The sequence below is a fragment of the Numida meleagris genome, chromosome 12 (assembly GCF_002078875.1).
Source record: "Numida meleagris isolate 19003 breed g44 Domestic line chromosome 12, NumMel1.0, whole genome shotgun sequence".
Lineage (NCBI taxonomy): Eukaryota > Metazoa > Chordata > Aves > Galliformes > Numididae > Numida > Numida meleagris.
The window spans coordinates 13,457,997-13,468,454 of record NC_034420.1 but is presented as its reverse complement, the minus strand read 5'-3'; the positions used below and the strand labels follow the sequence as shown (position 1 = coordinate 13,468,454).

At 49.3% G+C, this 10,458-nt stretch overlaps 1 long non-coding RNA gene across 1 annotated transcript in view; it reads right to left on the bottom strand.

The window, feature by feature from the left end:
* LOC110405579 overlaps window positions 1–2,249 on the bottom strand; it is a 16,862-nt gene extending 14,613 nt beyond the window's left edge. Inside the window, exon 1 of the long non-coding RNA XR_002442963.1 lies at window positions 2,009–2,249. This is a non-coding gene — a long non-coding RNA (uncharacterized LOC110405579). The remainder of the gene's footprint in view (window positions 1–2,008) is intronic.

Here is a 10,458-nt window from a genome sequence, read left to right as displayed (position 1 = left end):
GGGGGGGAAGAAACAAGCAAGCAAACAAAAATCACTGGTACAAAATTTTGGAGAGCTGGACAAAAATAAATCAGAGCTCATCTCTGGAGCACTCTTCAAAAGAGAAAAGTTGAAAGCAAGTCAAAGGCTATCATCCAAGAACAGCAACACCTCCTAGTGACACCAGTTCAAGCAGCCACTACAGAAGATAATCAAGCACGAGAAGGAGAATGCAGAGCTTTGTGCCTGCCCTCTGGAAGTCCTTATTTCTATCACAAGGTGCTTTGCTCCCAGGGCATGCCTATGGGAACAGGCTGTACGAGGTGCAGAAACGCCCCGGCTACACACACAAACAAGGAATTCATTTCTTCTTGGTGGCCACTTTGCCCACAGGAGAGATATCCCAGCAGGAAGCCCTGCTGAAAAACGGTGCTGTCATTGCACAAACAGGAACACAGCCCTAGAAGAGTGATCCCCCTCTGTTTTGCACTGGAAGAGAGTCAGCTGATTTATTTGGTCTAGCTGTGCATTACACCTCAGCAGGGCCAGAGGAAAACAAGCACAGCCCAGGGAACCAGTGAGGAAAAAGGCTGAATGAACAGGAACTAAAAGAGATGAGTCATGACTTTCAGGTACATAGATGCTGGTATGAGTGCTGGGAAGGCTTCTATCCTGAGAACCCAGCTCTGGAAATAGGACCCTGGGAGTTTTGACATCCCACATCACAAGAGCCCCTTCCACCCGTCTTGTGACCAATATCTGCTGGGTTCTAAGGGACTGGAGGGGGTCACTCCATCTCCATGTCTCCCATTACAGCTTTCTCCTGCTGCTTCACGCACAGGAGAAGCAATTCTTCACAGCCAACAAAGCACCTTCGCTACCAAATTGAGGTTAAATGAGAATTCAAAGAAATGCTTAAAAATTTCATCAACACCACTTGGACACATGCCTGCAGGCTGTTTATCTTTAAATGAGATGTCACATGTAATTTAGTGGCTAGATTAAGCACTGTTTTTCACTTTTGGTCGCTTGCTGTGGGCAGCCCTGTATCAGTGCACACCTTCGTTCTTTATTAGGCAAGATAAATGAAAATGGCACCATTTTTCTGAATTAGAGTCCAAATATCTGACACGTCAACACCACCTAATGGAACAAAGCACTACAGATTCCTAGAGCAGGTGTTTAATTTGCATGCTATTACCAACAAACAAGATTAATGCTTTACTAAGTACTTACGTTGCAGTAATGAGTGAAGCAGGGTGGGGTTCTACTCAGGACGGCAAACAAGCACTGAACACTCCACGTTCCTTTTACTCCTCAGGTCGTACTGCCTTCAGAACTAAAGCCTTATAGCTTCCACGGGATTTTTTTGTTTGTTTTCATTTTTTTAAGCTGCCACATCTTTTGCAGGAGCAAAAGCAGCCTGTAGTGCTCAAGCTGGAGCAGTTTTTGTTTGGATAATAAGAACGAACCACACTGGGTGCACTCTGCCTTGACTTCCTAGATGCGATGCTCTCCCTACCTCCATTGCCAAGCAAGCCTGGAGGAATCTCTTCTCTCTTCCTCAGTATTTCTAGCTGAGAAATGGAGGCTGTAATACCAGCCCTCTTTTCTAAAGCCCTTTAAAACACACTGAAATCAACAGGCTTTCTTTGCAGGCTGCTGGGAAGTCTCACTTTTGGATTTCATGGGCACTGGCAGCTATTGCTCTCACTTGAAGCTACCCTGCATGTTTCATACAGAAAGAAGAACGCCTGAACTTCCTGAAAGCTGCTCTCATTAGCAAGGATGCCTCCTGCTTTTCACCAGGTTGATAACTCCCCAGTGAGCCCCCCTTGGGGCACGCTACATCCACATGGTGATAGCTCCCAGAGGAGCACGGGCCATCCCCCACCTTATGAACCAGAGAGAAGGGAGCAAAACTTCAGGGTATGACAAGCTCAGCTGGAGGGGAACGCACCGAGCCACCACCAAGCTCTCCTGCATCTTCCTGCATTAACTAGTTTGATTTTTAAGAAACACATCTCACCTGGTTTCTCCTTCAGTCAGCTGGAGAATGCTTCTCTGCAGGTCGTGTTGCCTTTCAGAGCTTCCCATGAGGCTAGGGACTTTGGTGCAACCACACACCCCCACCAGCCATCCCCAAATGTGAGGCTGCCCCTCATTTATACCACCCACCCCCACCATTTGCAGAGGCTCCACCTGTCTCCCAGCTGTAAGGGGCTCATTCATCCCTGGGGGTACCTCATGGCAAACTGGGCTGTGGGGGATGCAGGCCCTGAGCCGAACACAGTGTGAACACCTTACCCCATCCTTAGCACTGCTTTGTTAAAAGCCATCCTCGTTTTCCTGAGGAGGAACCATGCTAACAAGCAGCTCCTTCAGCTGCTCCTCCTGCCACAGCTGATGTGATGCAGCCCGCAGGCTGGAGGGAACTGCTGCATCCAGTCATTAAGTAAAGGAAAAACCTCCCCCGCCGTGTTGCTGCGCTCCTGCTGCATTGCCTATCATAGGAGAAGTGAGGAAAAAAAATTAATTACTATTGATTTAAATAAATGTGCTTGTGTTATCGGATGGTGGCAACAAACGGCCAGCTGCAGGGAAGGCACTTTTCTGGAGCTGTGTAAGCACTGCCTGCCGGCCGGGTAGTGCTGGAGCCTCAGCACAAATGCTGCAACAAACGGGGGTATCTCAGGCTCTTAGCCACAATGAGAACAGCGCTCAGGGACATCACTGGAAACTCCGGTGTGGGCACTGCTTGCTGCTGGGGCAGCTCTGGCACCAGAGGGCTCCCATGGCACCGGGGTGCTGGTGGCTGCGGGGGGCACGGGGCTGCCACGGCCATTTGCACTGATTTTTTTTAATCTCAGAGGAGAAAAAAATAGCACAGAAATTAATTTCCCAGTTCTCGCTGTGGCCTTGATCCTATTTTATTTATTAGTAATTATGGGCTGAGGAAAACAAAGGGCAGCGTGCTGGCACTGGGTGAACAGTTCCTTTACCCGCCCCTGCTCCCATACTGATCCGTAGCTCTGTCTGCACTCTCCAAGTAAACTCTTTAAAGATTTAATCAGACAAATGCATCCCCAGCTCGCCCATTCCTCCAGAGCTGTCATTCAGCAGGCGGCAATGAATTATTTACAGTATTTTACTGAGAATAATTGCTGTTTTTAAAAGCGAATTTTCTCCCCTTCCTCCCCAGGGCCTGTAAATGGTACCATGGCAGTAATCACGAGTAAAAGGAAAAAAACTAAACTAAAATACAAAGTCACCCAATGGCGGCTGCCTGGGATCCACTCAGTCGTGGTGCAGAGGAGAAGTGGAGCATCTTGAACGTGGATCCTGCAAACGTTTATTCATTCAATACACAACTGCAGAGATCCCAGTGAGCGTGCTGCCAGCAGCCAGCCCCAGCCCAGCAGCCCAGGTGGGATGGAGCACAGCTCTCACACTTAATATGTTCATTAGAACGTATTAATTATGATTATATATTATTTTTATCTTTCATATAATTATATAATTAATTGTATATTATAGAATTAATTATTGTCCCCATAATGCCGGGGACAGTGGGAGAACTGCAGGTGATGGCATCAGCGCTGTGACATGCGCGGAGCAGCACCCACAGCAGTTTGAAACTCGGGTTTTCCAGCTGCCGCTTCCTGCACTCGCAGTGCTTCCCTCAATTAGCAGTGCCCGCTCCTCCCGTGCCTAATGATGATGAGCTTCGGGCACAAGACCTCGAGCAAGATGCTCTCTATTGATTCCTCTATTGATTTTTTATCTTTCCCCTTCTTGTTGTTGTACATGCACACGGATGGTAATGACTCCCTATTACCACCACCGTTCAAGGCTGGGAGAAGCAGCTCAGTGCCGCGCTCCCTCAGTGCCCGCGCTGAGCCCTCCCCTTCTGCTTCAGCACAATTTCACTTTTTTCTCTCCAAAACGGTGCCCAGGTGCAGGGCATGCATTGATTCCTTCCCTGCGCTTTGCTGGTACCAAAGCCCTGTTTGCTCAGATGAAATAACTTGCCTGGTGATGTGATACGGTGGCACGGGAGGGAAGTTCCTCTCGGGAAGGGGCTTTCATAAGAAATCAATGAGGAGTCAGTGGTGCATGGGGCTGGACACACACAGCACTATGTTAATGGTGAGGGAAACTCAGAGGCGGTTGCAGAAAACCCCTCAGTTCCAATTCACAGCAGATTCTGAGTGCAGTGTCGGTGGCAAAATGCAAGTAATGCCTACGTGTTGGGGCACATGGAGTAAAACCACAGAGGGGCAGGGGGAACGGGAAAGTGACCTCTTTTCTTCCATCTTCTTCAGAATTTTTTCCTGGGATGGGAGGACTTTGCTGCATTGCCCCAGAGCTGAGCAGTGCTGCATTGAGCAATCCTCCCACTTGCGGCGTGTCCCATCCCGCTCCATGCAGACGGTGCCGCTGCACACCAGCCTCATGCGCTGCCCAACACCGTTGTGTCAATGGGAGCCACAAGAAAAAGAAGAAAAAACACAAAAGCACAAAATAAGATTTGTTTGAATGTGTTTTTGTTGTGTGTGTTTTTTTTTTTTAATCCCTGCCAAAGGTAACCCTGGAGCTTGTGGGGGAGCTGCAAACCCGCAAGTGCTGGTTCTTGTCCATCCCATCCAGCTCTGGACAGCTCAGATGGAGAATCAACAGCTGAAGATGATGTTGGGAAATTCCTGACATTTTCCCCTTTTGCAGGGGCCAGAGGACAGCACATGAGCAGCCTTTCCCACGGGGCTGTGGTGTTCCTTGCCTAAGAGACATCTCGGGGCAGGAAGGCAGAGCCTCCCCAAACAACGAGGGATGGAGCAAAATGTGCCTTGGTTCCTGGATGTGCAAATGAAAGAAGTAACAGCACCTGCCAATCAGCTAGGGACCAGGCTCGTCACCAACTCCTGTAATGTCTTACAATGCATTCGCCCTGCAATGCAGCTGGCTGCTCTGCCAAAACGAAGCATCCATACCCCTGCCCCAGGAGAATTCCCCCTTGTGAATGCTCTGCAGGAAGCTGCAGGTTTCTGAGCATGGGTTTTCCTTGCCCTCCTCTGGCCAACCCCAAATGCACCAGGCTAGGAGCTAGGCTCTTGCTTACAGCTGCTGCTGATGAGGTTAATGGCATTAAATGAGGGTCATCGTAAGGTGCTTCAAGTTGTGGTTCATGAAAGAGGTCACCAAGCGTGAACAGCAGAGGAGGAAAAGAAACAGGAATAGGATGGAGGGGCAGAGGGATGGAGGAAACAGGGAGCCCTGCAGGGCTGTAGCTGCTCCCAGCTCTTAAGGAAAGCAGAGCTAGGGATGTGGAGTGTACATCACATTAATCTGATGACTCTTCATGGATGTCCAGAGTGTTGCTGGAGCTGATCTGGAGCTGGTGTTATCTGAGCTCACTGAGCCTTTCTCGCTTTTTCTTTTTTTAAACTAGTAATAATATTCTTTTTCACATTATGCACTGCTGGAAAGTCCCGTTTGCATGCAGACAGCTGCTGTTTTTATAGACACCATCCGAAATGCAGCTAAACACGACAGCTCGCTTGGAGCAGCAGACATTTGTTACACTGATAGCTTCCAGAGGGATTGCAGGAGCTCTTTTTTTTTTTTTTTTTTTGCTATTTTAAAGCCAAAGCCTTGTCCTTATGCAATGACAAAAGTCCCAGATGGAAATCTGCTTTGGGAAGACCCTGAGAGCACGCTGGGTGCAGCCTCCCAGCCCCGCAGGGTTCCCTGGGGTGGCTGCGCTCTCCCTCCTATAGAAGCTCACCCCGCGCGTGTTGCCCTTGATGTAGCCCAGCACATGGTGTGCTCTCCTCCCGGCAGCCTCCGCTTTTCACCCGGTCCCCCCCACTCAGCTTTTCACCTTTAAGTCATGAAAATTAATTCCTGGTTTGGTTCCATAAGGTGTTGCTCCCAAAAGGCTGCTGAGCTTGGCAACGTTTTGCAGTTGTCCCTGGCTGGGCTGCGAGCTCCCGCATTCAACCCAGACCCAACCGTGACACCTAGTGGGTAAGAGGTGAATACCTTCCTTGGATCAAAAAATTAAATTTAAAAAGGCCTTTTTACTTTCCCAGCCCGCTTCTGCACTCTGGCAACAAGAGCCCTTACGCTGGGGCAGCAGCCATGGGGAAGGGCTTCCCGGCCTCACCCCCAGGCACAGCCCAGCCACTGGGGACGGCGGCACTGTGCCATCATTGAGTTATGAACGTTTGCTTTTTTTGTTGGTTTTTCTTTGCCAGAATCTTGCTATCAAACAGGACGGGACTGCTGGCAAGAGATGGCAAAGACTGAGCGACACTTGGGCAGGGCAGCCAGGCTAAGCAGGGCTGCATGGGGCACAGCAGCTCCTTTGCTGCAGGCGTGGAGCAGAGCTTTTGCTCTTGGCCCTGTTTGTTCAGCCACTCCAGCACAGAAAATAGATCATTCATAGTTAAAAAGAGCAATTGGGATATGGAGAAAAAACACAACAACAACACAAGGAACTTATTTTCCTCTTGCAGTCGATAAATCAAAAATAAAATTATAGATGAGAGACTGTGGGATTCACCATTCTAAAATCATTGAAACCTGGGCTGAAAACCAACATGAGAGCAAAACAAGCAATTCTTTAACAGAAAACCAAGGCAGCACTAAAGACAATTTTAGATGCAGAACATGCTGACTGCGGGTAGTTTCATTTCCTACAAAAAAAATCAATTCACGCGTTTTCATCGAGTTCTGGTTTCCAAACATAGCTGAAGACAAATCCGTGCGTTAAAGGCTCAGTCCTCGAGAACTGTTCCCTTCGTTACAGCACACAGGTGTGGAAACTCCGTCTGAATAATGCACATGGGTGCCACGCAGCCCCAAAGCAATGGCACTGCACTATGGCAAAGCATGGAGCTGAGGCCACAGGAGCCGTCCCGCTGTGCTGGGCTCTCCCTCGCAGCCCAGCCAGGCTCGGGGTGGTGCATCCCACAGCCGCTGCGAGGAACCGTTTCCAGCACATCATGGTTTTGACCACACTCCGTGCTCCAGGAGAGGTTATCCCAGAGAAGCACAAGCTTCATCCCGAGTTGGTCCAAAGTAAGGAAGAATTTTGCAAAACATCCCAGCTCCGTGCAGAGTCTGGAATGGAGTTCTGCTGTCCCGGGGCAAGAAAACACAAGGCTTTGCATTGCTGACCCTTCATTAGCAAGGAAAGTAATGTAAGTCCAGGGAAGGTGAAAGAACACAGTGCATGAATAAAAGTAAGTCCAGAGGTGGAAGGGTGTCAGCAGTCTGGGCGGGCAGCACACAGTGTGAGGCTGCCGCTGTTGTGCCCCACTGATGCTCTGAGGGCTCCACGTTCCCCACCTGGAGCTCAGCAGCCCCTGCTCTGGTGTTGCCTTCAGACCCAGGCACAGAAAATGGTGTCCAGCTTGAAGAAGCCATTTCTTCCCTTCCCACGTGCCCCACTGCCTGCACGGAGCTCCAGGAGCAGGAGGGAACCCACGTCCCTGCCGCTCCCTGCAGCGCTGCACTGCCTCATGGCACGGTGACACCAGCGCTGTGCGGGCAGCAGGCCTCAGCGCACCCATCGTTATCTTCTTGTGGTACGTCAGCTCCGGGATGGCTTCAGGGTGAACAATCAGCAAAATGCAGAAATAAAGAGCACTCTCCGGCGAGCGTCAGAGCGAATGGAAGTGTCTGTGGCAGCACTGGGGCCCACAGGTGAAGCAGCGGAGCCGTCCTGGCTACGAGCGCCCACCACCTCCACACGCTGACTGAAACTTGCAGCCACCACAGGGTCCTGCTGGCCTCGAGCAGCTGGGACGTGCCTCACCCTGCTCTCCAGCACCCTGCTGTCTCCATGTCACCCCTCCACATCACCCATGGTGCCATCACAGCAGGGGACCGCAGCTGCTGCCTCTGTCCTCAGTGGGAGAAAACATCCATCCAAGAAACTGAACCCGACCCATCCGAAACTGCGGCCATCTGTCACGTTATTAATAGGCACAGAGCTCACGCAGAGCGCCAGCACTGTCACTGCAGGAACAGTTTTCCTGCTGGAGGAGAAGCTTAGGTTAGCAGCAACTGCTCCATCATCTGACTTGTGTCTTTCCTGACCCATGCAAGGGGAGCATAAGGAGCCCTGCACCTGCAGAGCGAAACACTTTCTTGTCACATTTTACTTGTGTCCCAGCAGTCCCAGCCCAGAAATGAAACAGCTTGAAGGGAAGGCAGCTCTGCAAGGGGCTGTCAGTCAAATAATGCCAAAAAGAGAAGGGGAAGGAGCAGATCCTGAGGACAAGAGCCAGACCTGCAGCCAAGAGGATGCAGCACTCAATCCCCAGTGTGCAAAAACCAGAGCTTGCAAGGGGACCCAGGCTCCAGCAAAGTGGACTGCTTCCAAATATTTGAAAAGCTTCAAACAGCTGTGGGGAGGGAGAAAGCTGTCACAAGCCGTGACAAGGCAGAGTGAGACAGGCACCAAAACACATCCTGCTGTAACAGAAAGGCACTGAGCTCCAGGACGCGCCTGCTCTGAGCAACGTTCGAGGGAAATTCACAATTCTGTGACTCTGTGAAATCCTCCCCCAAGAAACCTGACAGGGATAAGCTGCCCTGAGGATGCCCAAGAAGCACAGACAGCTGCTGCAGGGGCACAGAACACAGGACCTGTCCCCGGAGACAGCAGTGACAGCCACCATCCCACAGGCCTCAGCCCCTGACTGCGCTGCTGGCCAGGCAGAGTGCAAGGACACGGCTTTAACGACCCCAAGGGAGCGCTGCTGTGGGGCCTCTAGGTGCTGCACACGAGGGACACCATCTCCAAATGGTGCTTTTCTATCACATAAGTAAGAGGAATGAACGCATTAAACACGCTATCATTAGCTACACCTTGCAGGTACGTCATGCAAACTGACTGATTAGAACACAGTATACCTCAACATGCACCTTTTCCACAGCCAGAAGCAAGTGGTTTAATTTACCATTATGCTTTACCTTGAACACTGTAAAAAAAAGAAATCCACTTCATCTTTTCACATTTCTTAATTCCGTTCTTTTTCCCCCCACGCATCACTTTCTTCTTAGAAAGCAAACTTCTCCAAGGTTTTGGCTTATTGTTCTTATTGAACTCGTTACTGCATTCTGCTTACATTTCTCCTGCCCTGGAAGTCACGTAAGTGAATAACCCCTGTTCATTTACCTACTGCGGAGCTGTAACATGCACAGCGGCACCTGCACACTTCAACCTGTACCGAATGTAAAATTACACTTTGTAAGACAGAAACACGCGGCTCAGTCTCTGTTCTTCAGAAAGAAGCGCAGCAGTGACCATGCAGTTGACAGCCACGTCTCACTGAAAGATCTTATGACGTGTACACAGAAACAGCAGATTCTTCTTCTTCCCCAGAGAGCAGCGAGCAGCTTGTTGTAAGATCAAATACGACTGAATCCCTCTTATTGCACGAGGTTAGTGGGGTGAGGCAGCACTTCCTTGCAGGCGTGTTATGGGGCTGCTTTTTTTGCTTTTGTTCTCTTCTATTTAAAGAATTAGGTCTACCTCTGTAGCTTAAGAAGCAACCTGAAAAACATTCTATCATCAAATATAGGGGAGCTGTGGGATCTACTGTGCATCCCTTCATCCAGATACTCTGTTGCAAAGCCCTGCAGAGAAGAGATAAAACTACAAGTTCTCCACAAAGAAATAGCAATATTCCTGTAAGAATTAATTCAGGCTATCACAGGCGAAGCTTTTTCAATGCCAAAGCCTGGCTGAGACCCAGCCCCAGCCCCTTAGTATTAGAAAGACCTCATGAAAAGCAATTAGATCAAAGCAGCAGATAAGTTTCACTTCGGCTCAAACAGTTTACAGAGCAAACAAGAAACCATATCAGCATCTTTACAAGCTTACCTCTTCCAAACACTACAACTGAATGGTTTTTTTTCTTCCATTTAGCTGTACATCTACCTCGTTTGGTGAGAACAAAAGGAAACACAACACTGTTAGAGAGCAAGGTGGAAAGAAATTTCTTCCAGCGTCCTTTTATCTGCATGTAAATAAATCACACAAGCCCCTATGGGCACCTATGACCAGCAGTTCACCTGCAACTCACCACAGTCAGAAAATCCAATTACGGTACGGTCTGAATGTGAATACAGATCTGCCAGCATTCCCCAGAAGGGTTCTGCAATTTAGGAGAACACATTTGAAAACACACTTTTTCCTTGGCAGTGAAACCAAGTGCTGCTCGTGTGCCCAAACGTTCCAGTTCATCGGCAGAAAGCAGCTCCCACCAGTCTCGGGAAGCTGTTATTCATTTATTTTTCATACTCAGACTTTTTGGTGAAATGAAAACTAAAGTGGTAAATGAAACATTATGTTTAAAGATAACGAGGAACACATTCTCTCGGTTAGATAAAACATTCCACTTCAACATAAGAAACACGAGAAAGAAAACAGCTACAGTAAATAAAAGAGACGGCTCAAATTGC